At 45.4% G+C, this 22,837-nt stretch overlaps 1 protein-coding gene across 8 annotated transcripts in view; it reads left to right on the top strand.

Moving 5' to 3' along the window:
- Window positions 1-11,218: 11,218 nt before the first annotated feature.
- Window positions 11,219-22,837, top strand: part of GREB1 (growth regulating estrogen receptor binding 1) — a 161,365-nt gene continuing 149,746 nt past the window's right edge. For 4 of the 8 annotated variants that reach the window (XM_016947309.4, XM_016947332.4, XM_016947325.4 and 1 more), the window contains exon 1: window positions 11,724-11,892. The gene's annotated coding sequence lies outside the window, so the exon portion shown is untranslated. Of the gene's footprint in view, window positions 11,275-11,568; window positions 11,893-22,837 lie in introns of those variants that run through there. The other 4 variants (XM_063789305.1, XM_016947345.4, XM_054678260.2 and 1 more) reach the window with 4 other exon arrangements.

Below are 22,837 nucleotides of genomic sequence, written 5' to 3'. Positions count from 1 at the left end.
TACTCTGCAAGGCACTGGCCCAGTCCAACTCCTTATTTTCCAGATAAGGAAACTGCCCCCTGCCCCCTCTTCTGATACCCCTATATTACAGCCAAGTTAACTTTTCTAATGCAGTGTTTTGGGATTGAGGGCTTAGAACAAATACCAAAGGGCACCACTTGTCTCAGTCATTTTATGCCACTATAATAGAATACATTGGCTCACAGTCTGGAGGCTGCGAAGTTCAAGATCAAGATGCTGGCATCTGGTGAGGACCTTCTTGCTGCATCATCACACTTACTGCTTCATCACGTGAACATCTCCCATTGGGCCCCACTTCCCAGCACTGTTGCATTGGAGATTAAGTTTCCAACACATGAATTCTGGGGGCACATTCAAACTGTAGCATTATTGTAACCTAATATTTGCTAGATGTTCCAACTCTCTATCTATACCTCTCGCTCCAGCATAGGCATTCTTAGATCTTACAGATTGTTCTGATAGTTAAAGGTGGATGGGGTGATGGTGCAGAGAATATAGGAAGAGGAGTCAAACTGGAGACAACAAGAATGGTTAGGATGCTGCCATAGTCACCGAAGAAATAGCCAAACTCTGTTGGGGTTGTGAAAATGGAGAGGGAATAGACTCAAGAGAGGGAAACATAGAAAGAACGGAGTTTGGAGGCTGTTTGGATTCGAGGGAAGACTTGGCCTGACAATGGTGATTTGGGTGCTTGAAGTTTAGGCATGGATCATTCAGGGAGCGTGAGTGAAGCAACGTGGGGCAAAACTGGAGGATGGAACCCAGAGGAACACCCAAATTTAAAGGCCTAGGCCAGGCATGGTGGTTCACGCCTGTAATCCCAGCACTTGGGGAATGCTGACAGGGATGAGATGCAGACAGCTAATGGAGGAGGGGATGGGAGATGAGAGAAAGGACCCCACCTCCCAAGTGACAGGAGGAGGGGAGAAAAGTGTGAGGACAGATGCAGGTTAATTTGTAAGGTACTTTGGCAGGAAGTTGAGGGAATTCTTATTCTGTGAGGGAGGAGCAAAGGTCATTGGCTGAGAGTAAGGGGAGAGGGTAGAATTGGAGATTTGAGAGACAGCAGGTGCTCAGCACATATTTATGGATGGGCAGATGGATGGGGAACAGTAGAGGAGACTGACTTGGGAAACATGACAAGATTGTGGGGCCTCACCAGAGATTATCTGTGCCTGTCCGTGGCTATCTCACAGGATCTCTAAGTACACATCCTCCCATGATAACTGGAGTAGGGAGAGGCACTTGTGAAGCATGGCAGAGGAGAAAGAGTGACAGCAAGGATTGTTCCCCATCAGTTTTCTGTAATATGTAATAGTCTGGGTCCTAGAACCTTAGAGCAGGAAGAGATATTGAGTATACCCTCTTACTTTACAGGGGAGGTGTAGTAGTCTGCTCTCACGGTACTATAAAGAAATACCAGAGACTGGGTAATTTATAAAGAAAGGAGGTTTGATTGGCCCATGGTGGCACAGGCTGTACAGGAAGCATGGTGCTGGCATCTGCTTGGCTTCTGGGGAGACCTCAGAAGACTTATAATCATGGCGGAAGGTGAGGGGAAGCAGGCGCATCACATGACCAGAGCAGGAGAAAGAGAGTGAGTGAGGGGCAAGGTACTATACACTTTTAAACAACCAGATCTTCTGAGAACACACTCACTGTCATGAGAACAGCATGAGAATCTTATAGCATTTCCCAGGTCAGTCCCCTCTACTGTTCGCCATCCATTCACCCATCTATAAATCTGTGCTGATTGCCTGCTGTGTCTCCCAAATCTCCAATTCTACCCTCTCCCCTTACTCCCCGCCCATGACCCAAGGGGATGGTGCTAAACCATTCATGAGAAATCCACCCCAATGATTCAATCATCTCCCCAGGCCCCACCTCTTACATTGGGGATTACAATTCAAGATAAGATTTGGGCAGGGACACAAATCCAAAGCATATTAGTAGGAAACTGAGAACAGCGGTCAAATGACTTGCTTAATGTCCATAAGACGGTCCCTATCAGAGCTGCCACATGAACGCTGGTCTTATTCTTCCCAGATGAGTCCAACTTTTATGAAGGACCCGGAACAAACACACTTGGCAGGAGAGGAGTGTGGAAGAGATGGGAGGATGCAGAAAGAGGAGGGTGGAGTGGCATGACCAGATGAGCCCAGGCTGGAGTGTGTCCAGCACCAACTCCAATTATCCCTCATGGCAGGTAACCTCATCTTTAGGACTCTCAGTGTCCGTATTTGTAAACTCAAGGTAAACATACATGCAATTGTGTTGTATGAGAGATAATAGGTGTCAAGTCCCTAGTGCAAAATCCATCTTCAATGGTCACTCAAGCTTCACAGTTTCACAGGAGCCATTTCTAATCGAGTCTTGAAGCTCTCTACCCCAGTGACTAAGAATGCTTCTAAAATGACATCAAATGGAACAAAGAGAGGTGCGGTGAACGCTTTGTCCTGAGGTTTTGTTCAGAACTTGACAGGTTATCCAGAGGGCTCCCAAGATGGTAGCTCATGGAGGCTTTCATTGGTCCCAGCACATGGATTCAGTCTCTGCACTTAGCAACAGTATCTGCCTCCTGCTTTGGAAAGAAAACAAAAAGGTAACCCTGTAGTCAAAGACACCCACGACAGCAAATCCCCATGACAGCCTGTCCACAAAGAGCTGCGGGAAAGATGAGCTATTGCTGTCCGCCTCAGTGAACTCCAATGAGAGGGTGACAAAGGGAAGGGGGTGGGCATGGGGGCTTGTCAGCTCTGCCTCCAAAAAGCATTTCAGCCTCCTCCTTGCCCTCGATTCCCGCTGCCCGCTACTGCCCTCCTCATCATTGTTCCTGGACTGTCACAGCTGCTTCCTAATTCATCTCCCTGTCTTTGGTCTCTCCACTGGCTCTCCACTGTCACTGTCAAAGAGCTGCTTTTTTCTTCTCTTTTCTTCTTATTTTTTATTTTTACTTTTTGCAACTGTTGACCTCACATTGCCAGAGAAATCGTCTCAAAATGCAGATCTGACCTCATCCGTCCTCTGATTGAAATCTGTTGTGTACCTTGTTTTATACTCCTTGTTAGTGTTTTCCCCTGTAAACTGGTCGCTTGCCTGCCTGGTGGTCTCCCCATCACGCTGCCGGCTGCTGGAGGGTTGCAGCTGTTTCTGAACACTCAGGAGCCCCTGGCCACCACCTTATCATGGACTACTTGGTGCATTGCACTCTCTCTGGTCCAGTCACACTAATACTCACTCAATTCCTCCAAAGCTTTTCCTCACTACTGAGTCTCCTCATGTTTTCTTTGCCTAAAACATTATCCCTTTGCTGCTTCCTCTAGCAAACTCCTTATCCTCATTTTGGACATCATTCGTTCAGGGAAACCTTCCCTGGACCCCCAGATGAGGCTAGCACCCCAGCTTCCTCCCTGTAGGTAGCTCGATGACCCCAGCAACCTGGGCAAATGACAATAATGATGTTTCACTGTCAACACGTGCATTACATTATAAATAACTAAATTGAATTTGAAAAAGAGAATCTTAACTATGCTGACTTTGAAATATGAAGCAAAACATGATGACAAAATGTAATGTTTTGTCTTAAATCTTCTAAGTAAATATTACAAAGGATTTTGTTTTGATTCAGCCCTATCAAATTATTGGTAAGTTTAGCAACTTCTATTTTCCCTCCTGCTTGAATTATATGCTGAATAATAATTTTTTTAGTATTGCTTAAATACTATTGATTCAAATTAGTTTTGTTTTGTAGAAAAAATAGTAGTTAGCCTTGGGAATTCTCAGAAATGAAAATAGTAAAGAAAACAGGAATACTCGTGCTCAAGTTGTGATAATGATGATAATTTATCTTGTATAAATTTGCAGAGTTCAAATATAATTTGTTAAAGATTTTGTTTTGTTTTGTTTTTGAGACAGAGTCTCACTCTGTCGCCAGGCTGGAGTGCAGTGGCGCCATCTCATCTCACTGCAATCTCCGCCTCCTGGATTCAAGTGATTCTCCTGCCTCAGCCTCCTGAGTAGCTGGGATTACAGGCGTGTACCACCACACCCAGCTAATTTTTTTGTATTATTAGTAGAGACAGGGTTTCACCATGTTGGCCTGGATGGTCTCGATCTCCTGACCTTGTGATCTGCCCGCCTCAGCCTCCTGAAGTGCTGGGATTACAGGCATGAGCCACCGCACCTGGCCAATTTGTTAAAGATTTTACCAGGCCGGGTATGGTGGCTCATACCTGTAATCCCAGCACTTTGGGAGGCAGAGACAGGCAGATTGCTTGAGCCCAGGAGTTCAAGACCAGCCTGGGCAACAAAATAAGACTCCCATCTCTACAAAAAATACAAAAATTAACCAGGCATGGTGGCACACACCTGTAGTCCCCAGCTATTTGGGAGGCTGTAAGGTGGGAGGATCACTTGAGCCCAGGAGTTTGAGGCTGCAGTGAGCCGTGAGTGCACCACTGCACTCCAGCCTGGGCAACAGAGTGAGATCGTGTCTCAAAAAAAAAAATTACCAAAGTTTCATTGGTAATAATTCAGATGAATCATTTCAATTTTTCTTTTGCATTTTCTGTGGTAGGGGTATATATTACAAAAATTCATTTGAATTAATTGTGTTGAAAGAGGAATACAGTCAACAAGCTTAAAATCTTTTGTTTTGCTAAGTAGTCATGTATCATTTACATAATTAAAAAAATTACAGTACCTTCTCCTAAAGTAGAAAGAAAGTAGTCAAATATCAGAGAATTATCACATCATATTGGCTTCAGGCTCATGATACCAAGAAATTTTAAATATCATTAGACCTTGGAGAAATTTTGGTCAAGGCAAATTACACAAACAAAAAAACTTTAAATTTTTTTTTGAAGAGGTATATTTACATGGCTCAAAATTCAAAAGACACAAAAGAGTAACAGTGAAAAATCTCCCTTTCACTCTTGTCTCTCGGCAGTAATGTCCTCTGTTTGGAGACTATCATTGTGTTGGTTTCTCAGATATTCTTGCAGAATATTTATGCAAAAATGTTCATCTATGTTATCCTTCCCCCTTTTAGCGCACTAGTAATGTATTTTTTTCCTTCTTTCAACCTAACAAAATACCTTGCAGATTGCTCTCTGTCAGTGCAATAAATACTTTTCTTACTCTTTTTTTTTTTTTCTGGAGAAGGAGTTTTATTTTTGTTGCCCAGGCTGGAGTGCAGTGGTGTAATCTTGGCTCACTGCAACCTCCGCCTCCTGGGTTCAAGTGATTCTCCTGCCTCAGCCTCCTGAGTAGATGGGATTACAGGCACCCACCACCACACTCTGCTGTTTTGTATTTTTAGTAGAGGCAGGGTTTCACCATGTTGGCCAGGCTGGTCTCGAACTCTTGACCTCAGGTGATCCGCCTTCCTTGGCCTCCCAAAGTGCTGGGATTACAGGCATGAGCCACCACACCCGGCCCTTTCTTACATTTTTTTATGTCTTCACAGTATTGAATTGTGTGTATACACCATAAATTAACCATGCTGTACCCCAAGACTGGACACTTAGATTATTTCCGATATTTTGCTACTATAAATAACACTGAATATAGAATAATCTTGTGCAGATGTTACTTCATTTAAGGTTGAGTATTTCTAAAAGATAAATGGCTAGAAATGAACTACCAGGTCAGAGATACATGCATTGGTGATTTTGATCATTGGCAATTGCCAAATTGTCCTCCATAGATTATCCTACCAATTTACCTTAACTCTTTCTAGCAAGAGATAAAGGTGTGGAACTATGATAAAGCAAATAAATTTTCACTCAGCTTTTAAGAAACAGCATTGTTCATTTGTATTAACACATTTCTCCAACAAAAGAATCCACATTCTTTTGGATAGAAAGAAGCTCTATATCAAAGGCTGCTAACTGCCAGAACAGTAGTTTTCTTTGCTGGTGCTATTAAAGGTTTTCAATCATTTTAGCTTAAAGTCTGACGTGGTACTGAAATGTATATATGAATTTTGGGACACATTACAATCATTCAAGTATATTATATATGTATATAGGCTGGGTGTGGTGGCTCATGCCTGTAAGCCCAGCTACTTGGGATTACTTTGGGAGGCTGAAGCGGGCCAATCGCTTGAGCCAGGAGTTCGAGACCAGACTGGGCAACAAGGCAAAACCCCATATCTACAAAAAATACAAAAATTAGCTGGATGTGGTGGTGCATGCCTGTACTGCCAGATACTTGGGAGGCTGAGGTGGCAGGATCAATTGAGCCCAGGGGACCAAGGCCACAGTGAGCCATGATGCCACCACTGCACTCCAGCCTGGGTGACAGAGTGAGACTCTGTCTCAGAAAACAACAAACACACAACAAAACATGTATATAATGTACCTCGTGTATATTACACACTATCACGTGCCTTAAAGAATGAAATCCCAAGAGGTGTTCTTTGGAGAAAAAGAGAAATCGGATGACGAGGTTAAGTGTGATGGGTACAGACATCCACTGTGATATTGTTTTCTACCCTTTGTGTTTTCTTGTCCTATGTAATTTGTTCTGTAACTGCCATTAGAGATCAAGAAGGTGGTCCTTAAATGTTGCTACACACCTGACAGAAAGGTGTATTTCTCTGTATGTTATTGGAACAACAGAGTTTCTTCCCATTCAAACGTTTATATAATTTCATCTTCTTTGGTTATTGGGAGCCCAGGTCTAGTGTGCACCCACACTGCACCCAGATTTTTAAAGAAAGTTCCATCAGAGGTGAATTACTGCCTTCTATTCTTGAATTCTATGCAAATACTATCTAGTTTGTTAGATAATGTCTACTTGATTATTAAATGTTGACGTCTCATGCACTACCCCATGAACTATATTGGTTGCATCAAATTCATTTTGCCCCCCTGATTCCTTCCTCTGTTTTATCTAATATTTAATGTCAACCAAGATGCTTTTGGTAGTGCTGCTACCAGCTGGTCAATCATTTGCAAATGTGTAGTGAATTCAAAGTGCTCTCCACCAGGTGGCGCACTTTCACCTTAGGGAGTCCATTGAATGGAGCCCTTGAATTTTGGGTGACCAGTATTCCTGATAAGAGCCAGGTGAGGATCTTATCCCCTCCCTTACCCCCTCCCTTGGTGGGGAGAGGGGTGCAGTTGGATTTGAGTTCAAGGTTTCTAATGAGGAAATGCCACATCTAGGCTTCAGATTTACTACTGATCAAGATGGAGTTTAGTATTTCTGGTCTAAACCTCACTCAGAAACAAGCCAAACCCGAACCTTACTGCTATGGGTCAAATTGTGTCCTATTTGTGCCAGGACCCTTCCAAAATTCATATGTTGCAGTTCTAACTGGTACCTCAGGATGTGACCTTATTTAGAGAGAGGATCTTTTCAGAGGTAATCAAACTAAAGTGAAGTAATTAGGGCAAGTCCTGTCCCAAATGACTGGTGTGTCTTTATAACAAGAGGAAATTTGGACACAGATTTGCATAGAGGGGCCAGGCATGGTGGTTCGTGCCTGTAATCCCAGCACTTTGGGAGGCTAAGGCGGGTGGATCACCTGAGGTGAGGAGTTTGAGACCAGCCTGGCCAGCATGGTGAAAGCCCGTCTCTACTAAAAACACAAAAATTAGCTGGGCATGGTGCTGCATGCCTGTAATTCCAGCTACTCAGGAGGCTGAGGCAGGAGAATCACTTGAACCTGGGAGGCGGAGGTTGCAGTGAGCTGAGATCATGCCACTGTACTCCAGCCTCGCTGACAGAGTGAAGACTCAGTCTAAAAAAAAAAAAAAATTTGCATAGAAGGAAGGTAATGTGGAGAGACTCAGGGAGAAAGCCATTTACAAGCCAAGAAGAGAAGTCTGGGACAGATCCTCCCTCACAGCCATGAGAAGGAACCAACCTGCTCACATCTCAATGCCGGGCTTCTAGCCTCCAAATGGGAGACAATAGATTTCTATTGTTTAAGCCCCTCCGTCTGGAGCACTTTGTTATAGCAGCCCTAGCAAACGAATGCACCTTCCCATCCACATTTTGGGACAATTTAAGCAAGCTGGGTGGAGGGGTGTGAAAATGTGTGGATGGTAGAAAGAAAAAGGTATGAGAAGTGTTGGGTCTGCACAAAACAGAAATATAGGTGCAAACAGACCATATGTATCCAGCAGAGAACTGTTTGTGCGACAAGGCGTGTTTGTGGGTGAGAGTATGGATATGTGTGAAAAAGAGCCATGTGTATGCTTGAAGCACGAGTACTGCATGCATTTAAGGAAGTAGATATGTGTACGGAGTCAACATGCATAGCACATGCACCGTTACGTAAGACACGTAAGGGGGAAATGTGTGTGAGAATGTGTATGTGTGAGGGAGAGAACAATGTGTGTGTGTGTGTGTGTGTGAGAGAGAGAGAGAGAGAGAGAGATTCTTTAGGATAATGCTGGCAAAGACACAAAGGTCAGAAGAGAGCCACCTCTAACTGCTTTGCCCACCCCGCCGTTTTTGGGGAAGGCCTCTGCTTATTGAATGGGCTTGGAGAGAGACGGCTCCTTTGCAAGTTACAGGTTGGCCACCGAAGTTTTTTAGCTCGGCCCCATTCTTGTCAACATTTTAAACCGGGCTAATTCAGCTCATTTAAGAAACTATCTTGAAATGACTTTTCCAAGTTTTGGTTCAAGTTCAATAAAGACATAAAACAAGTGGGTCAGGTTCCAGGAAAAACATAATCATTTGTACTTGTGTGCTTGTATTTAAATCAATGAACTAGGAGCGGGGAGGTGATTCATTAAACAAGAAAATAATAAACAACTTTTTCATCGAATCTCATTTCTTTTCTTAGCTGAGAAAAGAATTACATTAATTAGTTCTACCAACTAATGAATTCTTAGTTGGTAGGAGTTTATGCATTTCTAAAATTCATTATAGATATTCAAAAATAGGATTAAATGGTTTCTCTCAAAGTCATTGTATTAACTAGTTAAGGTATGGGACATCTTCCTAGGAATTTTTCCCTCAGTGTAACATCATATTCATTTTGATTCTTCTGTTGAGCAAAATTACACTTTTATCATGATTGAAAGTGATTGCTTATTTAAAGAAAGGAATTCATTTATGTAATGAATTATTCTATAGCAGGAGTGGGAAATCTAACTATAGCCCAGGGGCCAAATCCATTCAGTTGACTAACTTTTGCTTTTTATTTTTGTTTTACAGTCCAAGAGCCAAGTAAGTATATTTTTACATTCTCAAAAGGTTACATTTAGGTGGGGAGCAGGGGCTCGTGCCTGTAACCCCAGCATTTTGGGAGGCTGAGGCAGGATAATTACTTGAGGCGAGGAGTTCCAGACCAGCCTGGGTGACAGAGTGAGACCCCCTATCTCTAAAAAAAAAAAAAAAAAAAAAAAAAAGTTACATTTTAAATGGTTTATGTAAGCCTCAACTCTGCCTCCTAGAAGGCAATGCCTAAAATATTGGCCTCTTGCCGTTTAAGAAAAATTTGCTGACCTCTGTTCTATGGGATTTTATCTGCTTGGTAAGACACAGCTGTCAAAACGTAAAGAGGAAAAAATGTAAGGACATTTTTCACAGTGATTATTGGTTTAGCAGTTGCAGTAAGTAACCCAAACCATAGAGCAGACATTTGGGCTAATGTTAATTCAACATCATTATTCTGCACGTTTTTACTAGAGTGGCTGAAATGAGCTATACCCTAGAAAGATAAATGCAGTTCAAGAATGCTCACTGCAGTCTTCTTTATAATCTCAACTCAAATGTCTATCAACAGAAGAATGTATATATGACTTGTGCCCTACTCATACAACGGAATGCTATTTAATAGTTAAAATGAATAAACTAGAGCTATATGGATGATCAGATGGATCTTATAATCTTGAGCAAAACAAGACAAACCGACCGGGTTACAGAATGAAATAGGAACACACAGGAAGTTGTAAAAATCTTCTGTACGACTTATGAACACACGCATATGCAGTAATAGTATAAAAACAGGAATGGGATGCTTTGGAAGAGTACTCGGAGTGACATGAGGAAGGCTTCCAGGGGCTTTAACTGTATTGCAATATTCATGTCTTAAACATTTGAAGCGAGTGTGGCCCGATGTTAGGATTGGCTTGTTCTTGAGCACATGGGCTCTTTACATTACTCTCCTAGTTTAGCGTGTGTTTGAAAATTTCACAATGAGAAAAGTCAAATGCGGGTGTTTGAGCTATTTCATGATGAGAAAAGGAAAATGACGGTGCTGCCAATCAGAGTATGGCGAGCTGCAGGGGTTCACTCACGATGCACTTTTACTGAGGACCTGTGTGCTGGCAGGTGCTGGGGGCTATAACCTCACTCCCCGCTTCTTTTGTTTAACCGCCCAGATTCGTGAACTGTGACTTTTCAGAGTGTTTTCAAAGACAGTGACTGTGAGGCCCAAGGCCCCAGTGTGGGTCCTGGGGGTGAGTGGCAGGGGGCCCAGGGACGGTTTCCTGACTCCAGTTATGCTTCTGGCTGCCTCCTGAAAACACAAGGGCCTGTCTTTTTATTAAAAAGAGAGAGAGAGAGAAAGAAAAAAAAAGAAATCTCTAGTTCTCTTTGTTTCTTGTCTCAGCTTCTTTGCTGGGGGCCACCTCAGCAGCAGCCGCCAGTGAGGACTGAGGGACTCATTTGAGGTTCGTTCATTTCTTCCTTCCTTCACTCATTTTTTCCGACCTGGCTGTCACCAGAAAAGCTGGCCGGGTTCCACCCGCAGGGGTCCATCGTTCCAGAATCTTCCTTTTCCTCTCTTGACCTCAGGCTGGGCCCCTCATGGACCGCTCGCCGACCTCAGCTATTGGGGACCGGGTCCCCCAGTCTCCGCGTCCTGAGCGGTCGGCGGCGGTGGGGAGAGGGCGGCGGGTGCCCGCGGTCACCGCGCTCGGTCGGGCTCAGTCCCGGCGGCCGAGCGTGGGGATCCGGGGGCCCCTGGGTTGGAGTTGTCCGGAAGCCTGGGCTCCACTCCTGCTGCCTCACAGCCTTGCCGTGTCCCGTCTGGGTGCCTGCGTTCCCAAGTGACAAAATGACCTCGCTCCTTCGAGGGGTCTCCCAACCTCTGTCCAGATCTTCTTCCCCGCTAAGTGCCCTGTCACCGGAGGGGATGTCCAGTGTGACCCCGCGGGAATGTCGGGGTGCTTGGGCCCGGGGGTGGGACGGGGCTGCTGCAGGGAGGGCAGCCCCCGTAAGAGGAGGGAGGACGGCGACACCGCTGAGCGCAGACGGCGCACGGAGCCAGGGCTGGGCGCTCAGGTGCGAGGTTCCTTCCGTCTTTCTGAACCCACGCAGGTGGGCGCGGGAAGGGACCCGGCAGCCGCCAGGGCAGGGTCAGCTGGCGGGGCAGCCCCGCACGGTGACCTTCCTTGGGTCGCGGGGAGCCAGGCACGGGAGTGGGGGAGCGCGTCTTTGTTGGGGAGGAGGGCGGGCGGGACAGGGTAAGACTGGGGTTCCAGGCCCGGGGCGCGAACCCGGGTGGGAGGGCGCAGGGGGCTCCCCTCTGTCCCTGTCACCTCCACCCATCGCCGGCCGCCGCTAGGGGTTCCGGCCCCGCGCCCTCCCCCGACCCTTCCCCGGCGGAGGTCCTGGGGCGGCCAAGCCCACCGCACGGCCCTCCTCCGCGGCCGTCCCGAAGACCCGGAGAAGTGGACCGCAGGGGGCGGCCAGTGTCAGGGGTCGAGTCCTCCGCGCTGGCCGCGGCTCCGGAGATCCGGGCTTTGCCGAGCGCCCCGCGCCGTGGCCGGGGCCGGGGCCAGGTCCGGGTGCGGGGCCTGGCGCTGCGGCCGCGAGCTCAGCCTGTAGGCTGGGCTAGCCTCCGTCGGCGGCGGGCGCTCAGGAGCGGGGCCGCGGCGGCCGGAGGACAAAGGGCCCGAGGTAGGAGCGGTCCCTCCGGGCGGCAGCGGGCGGAGCGGGGGCGCGGGGCTGTGCGGGGCTGCTCGGAGCGGGCACTCGGCGCCCGGCGGGGAAGGTGCGCCCCGCCGGACGCGGGCACTTCCTGGCCCTGGTCCCAGGAAGGAGGTGGGAGGTGTCCGGGATCGGCCCTGGCAGCGTGTAGGGACCTGGGTGCTGCCGCTGCCGTGCGCTTGTGCGTGCGTGTGCGCGCGGGTATAGGTGTGGGCGCGTGTGTGTGTGGGGTGTGCGTGTGTGCACGTGTGTGCGTGTGTGAGTGCGCGTGTGCGTGCGTGCATGTGTACGCGTGTATCGGTGTGCGCGCGCGTGTGTGTGAGAGAGAGAGAGAGCACCCGAGGCTCCTGGCGCTTGGCACATGGTGAGCCCTCGGTAGGTGGGAGCCGTGAACAGTGACGGTGATAATCGTATTGCAAGGGTGTGTGTGTGTGTGTGTGTGTATCTGCCTCTGTGTTTAGGGAGACTGTCTGGAGCCCAGAGTGGCAGCCACATGTCCCCAGCACTTGGGACCCGGGAGAAAATTTTGGGGTATCTTTCCTGAGTGGCTCTGGGACGGTGGTTTAGGGGCCCCTGCACTTGAAGAGGATGCTTCAGGGGAGGTGGGGACTTCCTAACTGGATCCCAGTTTGGGTCCTGGGAACAAAGGCTGCTTCCCCGAAGTACAAGAAGGTGTGTGTGTATGTGTGTGTGTGTGTGTGTGTGTGTGTGGCCCGGCCACCAGGGCGCCGGCAGCTGGAGACTGGGAGAGCCGCCATTCATGCAGAGGGACTCCGGGCCATTTTGCTGTCAACTCTCTTTTGATCCCTGGTCTTGAGGACCTGCAAAAAAGAACTACTTACTTTGTATACTGAAGCTTTTCTTTAATAAACTTTTATTAGAGAGTTAAGTGTTACTTCAGGGCTTGAAAGACTTTTTATTATCCCTTTAAAACAATAAATGTGTAAATTTAGCTTGAATAAACACTCTTTTATTCCCAGTGAAAGCACTTTAATTTCTGCATTTAACCTGGGAGTTAGACATGGGGATTCTGAGCTCCATCTTCTATAAATATTGTGGTCATGCCGCCTGGTTTGTAGCACTTTGTTATTGGGAGTTTTAAAGGCCAATTAGAATTCCACTTCTCGATCCTCTTAGGATTTCTTAAATCTCTGGGCAGATTTGCAGAATTGTTCATAAGCAATCCATTGTTTCCAGACCACTGTTTCTGACTGCTTTCTCAGAAAAGTATGTTTCTAGGAAACAAAAACCAAATTTAAAATTGAAACAATTAAACGGAACACAGGTGAGGAGATCTTTCTACAGGTCTTTTTTCATGCCAAAATCTGGTTCATTTAAAGTTTGCAGTGTTATCTGTGGCATTTCCAGTTCCCAGCTGCAGTTCATGAGGCGTTCTGCTGTTCTTTCAGGGACAAGCATTCTTTCTTGAGTAAGAAGTTAACTCAGGAGGCAGGCACGGCTCACACCTGTAATCCCAGCTACTTGGGAGGCTAAGGCCAGAGGACTGCTTGAGGCCAAGAGTTCGAGACCAGCCTGGGCAACATAGCGAGACTCTCATCTCTTAAAAAGAAAGAAAAAAAATTAGCGAGGTGTGGTGGCACATGCCTGTAGTCCTAGCACTTGGAGCCTAAGCTGGGAGGGTCTCTTGAGCCCACGAGTTCGAGGCTGCAGTGAGTTATGATCGTGCCACTGCACTTCACTGCACGTAGCAGGGGGTGAAAAAAGCTGAGACTGAAACTAAATTCCGTCTTGGCCTTTCTTGTTATTGCAGATGGTTTAAATAGTTTTTTGTTTGTTTGTTTGTTTGTTTTGAGACGGAGTCTCGCTCTTTCGCCCAGGCTGGAGTACAGTGGCGCAATCTCGGCTCACTGCAAGCTCCGCCTCCCGGGTTCACGCCATTCTCCTGCTTCCTGAGTAGCTGGGACTACAGGCGCCCGCCACAGCGCCCGGTTATTTTTTTGTATTTTTAGTAGAGACGGGGTTTCACCGTGGTCTCCATCTCCTGTCCTCGTGATCTGCCCGCCTCGGCCTCCCAGAGTGCTGGGATTATAGGCTTGAGCCACCGCGCCTGGCCTGCAGATGGTTTAAATGGTTTATTGGTGGTTTAAAATGATTCCGATTCACGAAGATAGCCAGTTGGACCAATATCTGAAATCTTTTGCTGGGTAGGTAATTAGAGACAACATTTATTTTATTTTATTTTATTTTAGATAAATATATATATATATATATATGTATTTTTTTTTTTGAGACAGAGTCTTGCTCTTTTACCCAGGTTGGAGTACAGTGGCACAATCTCAGCTCACTGCCAACCTCTGTTTCCTGGGTTCAAGTGATTCTTGTGCCTCAGCCTCCTGAGTAGCTGGGATCCCAGGTGTGCACCTCCATGCCCAGCTAATTTTTGTATTTTTAGTAGAGATAAGGTTTCACCATCTTGGCCAGGCTGGTCTTGTACTCCTGGCCTCAAGTGATCCACCCACCTCAGCCTCCCAAAGTGCTGGGATTACAGGTGAGAGCCACTGCACTAGTCGGGAAGCTACATTTGAAACATCTGTGTTTCTCACTTGTCACTTTCAATAGGAGAGATTTTGATCCCAAACAGCCTTTCTGAAAGGTTTCTATGCTTGGTACGAAGTTGATCACTGTTTCTTTCATTTAGTAAGCAATTTATTGAATACCTGTGGCATTATAGATGTTCATTCTAGTACTATCATTTTACTTGACATTAGAAACCCCCTTTTAAAGAAAACTGTGTTCACTTTGGGGATTCAAAATTTGAATTATTTAGAGATTCCAGAGTGTTCTGAGGCTATTTCAAAGTAGAGCTAATCAATGGTTAGAAAATCAGGATGGGAAGAAGATAAGTGTAACATAAAGAGAGAGGTCAAGCCCCCTGCATGCTACCCATGCCCAGGCACCATAATCAGGATTGAGAGTGACCAGGACATTTAAAGGAAAGGCTGTGGGATGGGCTGGTGACAGGAACTTGCTTTCAATAATCTCACCTTTCTCCTTTTAGCATTCTCTGTTCCAGACTTGGAAAGGAAGCAGTTAGGGCTTTCGAGGGGGCAAGTAACCATTAGGGCTGACTTTGGGCAGTTCATAGAACTCTGGGCTAGCTATTCCAGAGCGTCCAGGGTGACCTGTAGTTCCTTCATAATGACTCCAGGCAGTTAACCCTCTTAGCTCTTACACTGCCTTAATGGAGAGTCTTGGAATCTATTGGTTCAGTTTCTGGACATACACATATATTGTAGTACTTTAAAAAAAAATTAGTTTTAATTGTAATTTTTGTAGAGGTGAGGTCTCACTATGTTGCCCAGGCTGGTCTTAAAGTCCTGACCTCAAGTAATCCTCCTGTCTCACTCTCCTAGAGCACTGGGATTATAGGCAACCTTGCCCAGCCTAATTGTAGTACTTTAAAGCTAATTGCACTAAAAAGGCAGGGGAAGGCTCTCATAGAAGTAATATATATTTGTGACGTAAAATTTAAGAAAATACAGAAGAGTTAAAGAAAAACAAAAAACAGCCAGGTGTGGTAGCTGATGCCTATAGTCCCAACGCCTATAATCCCAGCACTTTGGGAGGCTGAGGCGGGTGGGTCACCTGAGGTCAGGAGTTCGAGACTAGCCTGGCTAATGTGGTGAAACCCCGTCTTTACTGAAAATACAAAAATTAGCCAGGCGTGGTGGTGTGTGCCTGTAATTCCAGCTACTTGGGAGGCTGAGGCGGGACAATTGCTTGAACCCGGGAAGTGGAGGTTATAGTGAGCTGAGATCACGCCATTGTACTCCAGCCTGGGCAACGAGATCGAAACTCCATCTCGGAAAAATAAACAAACAAAAAAACAACCACAGAAATCTATGATTTAGATATAGTTACTCTGAACACTTTGGTCTATTTTTTCCTGTTATAAAAATGAAATTCTATATGCTTCTAAAAGTTAGTTAAAATTATATTAGATGATATAATTTTATATCTCATTTTAATGTAATATATTATGGGCATTGCTTATTTCAATATCAATATTTCTTTGACATTATTATTTTAAATAACAATTTCATGGTCTATTGTGTTGATAAATTGTCATTTCAGTATTTCGCTAGTGGATGCTTGAGCTTTGCCTATCATTTGTACTTTTAATGTTCTAATTTGGTAAAACGTCATTGATTGATGGTAGTACACATTTCTCAAACTTGACTGCTCTTAGGAAGTGACAAAAATATTGAATTTCAGGGACACGAAATGAAAAGAGATGAAGCCTTGCCTCAGTCCTCTTGATCTCAGTGGGTATAATCTAGCTGACTCTTAATTGTCTCTGATGCCACTGTTCAACCCCGTAGGACAATGCTTGCTTTTTATTTATGCCATCATGTTATGGGCTTCTTAGGAACAGATATTTATGTCTTAATTTTGTCTGCATCCCTTGAGTCCCCAGCCAAGGCTTGGCAAGCCATAGATGTTCAAAACACACTGTTTTCCTGAGGGAGAGGGTATATTTTAGGGGTAGTGTGAGAGACTGAGCCCTTCAGAAATGTGCAATGACAAATCTTGATCCAACTGATTCCGATAACTTCTTTTTGATTATGGAAAATTTCAAACATGTCTAAAACATGTGCAAAAATAGAATGATTGTGAGCCTCTGTGTTCATCATTCAGCTTCAGCAGTTGTCAAGATTTTGTCAATTTTGTTTCTTGTGTTTCCTCCCTCCCCACACCACAACCGTTTTGGATCACTTTAAAGTAAATCCAAGACATGATATCATTTCATGCCCCTGGTGTTTTTGACCACGAGTTTACATCAGAATCCAATGAGAAGGGAATGTCTTCTGGGGCTCAACAAAAGGCGGTGGACTGGCTGGGAGGTTGTGGCACAGGAAAACTGGTGACCTGGGAGTTAGGGACCTACCATACTTATTTAGTTTTGACCTCGACAGAGGTGGTTCTCCTCTGGGGGCTCAGGTTCTCATCTGCTCCTTGAGGAGGTTGGCTTGGGTAACCTAAAAGCTTCCTTTGACGTTGACTTTACTGAAGCGTATGCTCTGCCTGTCTACTGTGGTGGTTCTCAAATTCTAGTACCTGGACCAGCATCAGTGTTGTCAGGGAACTTGTACAAAATACAGATTCTCTGGCCCCTCCTTAGACCAGCTCGGAAACTCGGGGGGTGGTGACCAGCAGTCTGTGGTTTAACGAGCCCCTCCAGGGGTCTCTGTTGGGTGGTCAACCTTGAGAACCGTGAATCCATGAAGGTGGCCGAGGAGTCTGTAAGCTCTTAAAATAAAAACAACAGAGACGAAACCTCCTGGAAAGTGCGCATTTACTTGCTTGCAGCTCTGTAAGTCATCCGAAGGTTAGACTTCTTCCCTCTGTGCAGAATGATACTGGCTGTGGAAGGACAGTGAGATCTTTTGTTGATCAGGAACTCTGACTGAAAGTTAAAGTGATTCATAAAGATTTGGGAAAGAGGCCGGGCGCAGCGGCTCATGCCTGTAATCCCAGCACTTTGGGAGGCCGATGTGGGTGGATCATCTGAGGTCAGCAGTTTGAGACCAGCCTGGCCAACATGGTGAAACTCTGTCTCTATTAAAAATGAAAAAATTAGCTGAGTGTAGTGGTGGGCGCCTGTAATCCCAGCTCCTTGGGAGGCTGAGGCAGGAGAGTGGCTTGAATCTGGGACGTGGAGGTTGCAGTGAGCCGAGCCTGTGCCATTGCACTCCAGCCTGGGCAACAAGAGTGAAACTCCGTCTCAAAAAAAAAAAAAAAAAGATTTGGGAAAGGAATTACCAGATAAAATCTATCTGAACTGGGGCATATGTAGGCAGTTTTCATTAAAAAAAAAAAAAAAAAAAAGATTGAGAAGCCCTTTATATGACACACCGCATTTGCAGTGACATATTTATTTGTCTGATATATTGTCTCCTCCCAGTATGCAACATAGGCGATTAGATCACTTTTGGTCACCCTTGTATCCCAGCACTCAGTACAATGGCTGGCCCATAGGAGGTACTCAGTAAATACCTGATGAATAAATGAGCTTTTGTTCTTTAGGGAACTTACGAAACTCTGGATAGAATGCCAAGCCTCATACTGGTAGGAACAATTAGAGAACAATTAAGAATTCTACTTTGGGCCGGCCGGGCACAGTGGCTCACACCTGTAATCCCAGCACTTTAGGAGGTGATCAGATCACAAGGTCAGGGGTTCGCAGACCAGCCTGGCCAACCTGGTGAAACCCCGTCTCTACTGAAAATACAAAAATTAGCCACAAAAATTAGCCGGGCATGGTGGCACACGCCTGTAATCCCAGCTACTTGGGAGGCTGAGGCAGCAGAATTGCTTAAACCCCGGGGATGGAGGTTGCAGTGAGCCAAGATCACACCACTGCCCTCTGACCTGGGTGAGAGAGCCAGACTCCGTCTTGGGGGAAAAAATAAATAAATAAAGAATGCTACTTTGAAGTCTTGCCCCCAAATGTAGGAGACAAAAGATCATTGAGACAAAAGATCATTTAGTTTCATATTTCTCAAATAACAGTATTGTATTATGTGCTTAGCAATGTCTTAGACTCCGGCAGAGAACTATGGAGGCAAGAAAAGAGAAGAATAAAATAAGGGACTCATGCGTGTAAGAGTAGTTCATTGACTTACATATCTTTCATTCCATGGCCTTGCAGACTCAAGAGTTAGTTGAATAATTATTACTATTATAGCCACCACTTCTTGACAATCTACCATGTAAAAGTATTTTAGGTGAATTGCCACTCTCTTTACAACTCAGCAAAGTTGTTATTATCGTTCCCATTTTATAGGTGAGGAACAGGCTCAGAAGTGGCTTGTTAAGGCTGAGTAGTATCTGAATGTCAGAACCATATTATTATATATTATAATTGTAGTACAATAACACAATATATATTTATGTATTATATTACTAGATATATAACAAATAATATTGTAATTGTATTACAATTATATACTCTATATTATATTACAATTATATATGTTATATTATATATATAATTATAATACAATTTTACAGTTTATGTGCTACAAAAGTTACCTTTTTAGAGAATACAATTCAGTGCTTTTAAATATATTCAGAGTTGTGCAACTGTCACCACGATCTAATTCCAGAACATTTTCGTCACCCCAGAAAGAAGCCCCAGACCCATTACAGTCACTGCCCGCATCCTCTTCTCCCAGTCCCTGACCACCACGACTCTGCCTTTTGCCTCTATGGCAGATTTGCCTATTGTGGATATTTCATATAAATGGAACCATGTAATATGTGGACTTTTGTGTCGAACTTCTTTTACTTGGCATGTGTTTTCAAGGTTTACCCGTGTTGTAGCATGTATCAGAACTTCGTTTCTTTATATGGCTGAATAATATTCCATTGTATGGATATACCACATTTTATTATCCATTCATCAGTCTGATGGATGTTTGGGTTATTTCACTTTTTGGCTATTATGAATGATGCTTGTAGGAATCTTCATAAACAAATTTTTGGTATGGAAATGTGTTTGTCTTTTTCTTTTTTGAGACAGAGTCTCACTCTGTTGCCCAGGCTGGAGTGCAGTGGTGCCATCTCAGCTCACTGCAACCTCTGCCTCCAAGGTTCAAGTGATTCTCCTCTCTCAGCCTCCTGAGTAGCTGGGATTACAGGCGCGCAGCGCCACGCCCGGCTAATTTTTGTATTTTTAGTACAGACAGGGTTTTGCCATGTTGGCCAGGCTGGTCTTGAACTCCTGACCTCAGGTGATCTGCCCGCCTTGGCCTCCCAAAGTGTTGGGATTACAGGGGTGAGCCACCACACCCGGCCTTGGAAATGTGTCTTTAATTCTCTTGGGTACGTACTTTAGGAGTAGAATTGCTGGGTCCTATGGGAACTCTAAGTTAACTTTTGGAGGAACTGCCAAGCTGATTTCCAAATTAGCTTCACCATTTTACGTGTCTACCAGCACTGTATAGGGGTTCCTTGTATGGGGGTTCCAGTTTCTCCACGTCCTTGTGCACAGCTGTTACTGTTGGTCTTTTGGCGATACCCATTCTAGTGGGTGGAGAGGTCTCTCACTGGGGCTCTGATTTGCTGTGGTGTGGATTTTCTGTGGTTTAGATCCATTGTTTTTATAGGTTTGCATTTTTCCTACTTACATTATATTCTAAACATTATGAATAAATGGATCAGTACAGCACTGTCTTAATAATTTCCTTGGCATGGCATAAATTTCTGTATCTACTGTTTTCATGATTTAGAAATCTTAAAATGATATCTGCATATTAGTGTGTTCAAGTTTTGTTTTATTTCTTTTAATACAGCTTCTTTGGTAAAATGTCCAAATCCTGACAATGTTATCAGAAGAATGACTTATTAGAAGGCTGAGTTAAAGCTAAAGAAATGGGCTAAATCACTAAAAAGCTTACTAAAGGTTTTTAGAATTAAGTCTGAGAGTAGGGCCAATGACTTAATTCTTACCTTTGGGCTCAGAATGTAATATGATATGACTGAAATCAGAGAGGATTAGAAGCATGTTTTGTCTCTAGCTGAGACTTGGAAGAGCTATTCCACCTTCTTATACCTCCATTTAATCATCTGATAATGACAATAATAATTTCCCAGAATTTTCGTAAGATTGAATATTTTGTTCATGAAAAGTGTTCTTGGCATGTGGTAGGTCTTAAGTAAACATTAGCAGCCTCCCTGTCTGGTTCCCAGGAGTGAGGCTGGAGGCCATAAGTGGCTTAACCTTCTAGTTCCAGGCCCAGCAGCCAGTTTTCTTCAGTTTCTCCTCTTCACCAAGAGCTCATTGACATATTTGGATGCCCGGTTTCTGCCTTGTTCTAATGCTTGGTTCTCTGTGCCCAGTTCTGCTAATTACCCTTCTACCGATTAGTTTAGTGCTCTAATCCACTATGTATGTGAGGCCTGGCCATCTCTGTTCCAACCTCTTTCAGTGACTTCTAGTGTCTGCACCCTGACTCGGTGACTAGTTCCCACTTCTTGGGACAGATGCCCTTGGTGCTATTGATTTCACGGTCCTCTTCCCTGGATTCCCCATGGCTCTTCCAGCCGTCTGGTTGACTCCCTGCCTGGCTACCATGCGTCGTTTCCATGGTCATTTAACGTGGCACTTTACTCTGGGATTGTTCACCTAGCACTGGAGCATCGTCATGGACACGCCAGGCCTGAGTGGGCTCTTCCCTCATGCCCACCCCACTTGCTAGAAGCAACCATGCCACATTTGGCTAAGTCTTAAGTTAGGACAAAAACATCCCTCATTCTTTCTTCTCCAAACCCTCAGTGTGCTCTATCAAGAAATGCTTGTTGGTTGGTTTGTTTCTTGGTCAGCCATTGAAGACTGAGTCGGCTGTACTCCTGGCCATGTGTACAGAATTTCCGCAAAAGGAGGACAATAAATTGGGAGCCCGGCTGTGTTATCACAGTCTGTGATCTGGAGCCGGCTTTGCATGGCAGAGGCTCATTCCCTGCTGTGAGAACTTTGGGATGAGGGGTGGGTTTCTGTGAGACCCTGACCTGGGTGCCCCCTGAGCTGAGTTCCCACTGACTGGGGCCTGTGAGTGCATGAATGGGGGTGGGGACAGTGGGAATCAAGTTTGTCAGAATCAATGTAAGGGAAGAGAAAAGGGTAAGAGTTTGTTTTGAGGAAAACAGTCTTTCATCTGGACTGTGCCCTAGGGCAGCCCCCTTGAGACTCACACTGGAAGCCTCCTGGGGAGGGAACTGCAATGAGAAGGTGACCCCTAGTGCCTGTGGGGCCAGCAAGAGTCTCCAAGGCAGTTGTGCCAGGCAGTACCCACAGAGGGTGTGCCCTAGGAACATGGCTCCTTATCTGCTGGGGGCTGGTCACAGCTGGAGCAGAGACCAGACAGGAGTAATGCAAACCAGCAAGACTAGGCTTAAACAATGGGAGCCGAGGCTCAGCAGCTGGAGATATCCTGTCAGGAAGCAGAGCCCAAGTCCCAGGAAGGGCTGATGGCAGCTGCTGGCCTTGAGCAATTGTCCCAAGATGATTGATCGTACAAACCTATCAATGAAGACACCTTGAGTAGCATCCCAACTATATGATTTTCAACTTGGTTGAACAATAAGCCTCCACTTCATGTTGTCCATAGGCTTGTGGAAACTGCGACATGAAGGGAAATGAGGTATGTACTGTATGCCATAGGACTTGAACCTTGTTTCTATCAATTAGCCCAGCAGCCCCCAACCTTTTTGGCACCAGGGTCCAGTTTCATGGAAGACAATTTTTCCACAGACAGGGTGTGGGGGAGGGTGAAACTATTCCACCTCAGATCATCAGGTATTAGATTCTCATAAGGAGCGTGCAACCTGGATCCCTTGTAGGCGCAGTTCACAATAGGGTTCGAGCTCCTATGAGAATCTGATGCTGCCACTGATCTGACAGGAGGTGGAGCTCAGGTGGTAATGACAGCAATGGGGAGCGACTGTAAATACAGATGAAACTTCGCTTGACTGTAAATACAGATGAAACTTCGCTCGACTGTAAATACAGATGAAACTTCGCTCGACTGTAAATATAGATGAAACTTCTCTTGCCCACCGCTCACCTCCTGCTGTGTGGCCTGCTTCCTAACAGGCCACGGACCAGTACCAGTCTGTGGCCCGGGGACTGGGGACCCCTGAGTTAGCCTATGTAAAATTGGTTTCCTTATACAGTATGTTATACTGAGCCAGTATTAATGCAAGCTTATGTTTTTGAAGGTTGCATTTTTTTCCCCAAAATTTTAGAGAGCAGATTTAGTCAGTTCTTTTGACCAGTAAGTCCTTATTGAATGTTTGCTCTGTGCCAGGCATGGTAAGAGGCACATGAGGTACAAGCTGCAAACTCTGACCTCTGGGGGCAATTTATAAACTCCAGAGATGTAAGGTATTG

This window comes from Pan troglodytes, chromosome 12 (genome assembly GCF_028858775.2).
Source record: "Pan troglodytes isolate AG18354 chromosome 12, NHGRI_mPanTro3-v2.0_pri, whole genome shotgun sequence".
Lineage (NCBI taxonomy): Eukaryota > Metazoa > Chordata > Mammalia > Primates > Hominidae > Pan > Pan troglodytes.
This window is presented reverse-complemented; position numbering and strand designations above follow the sequence as displayed.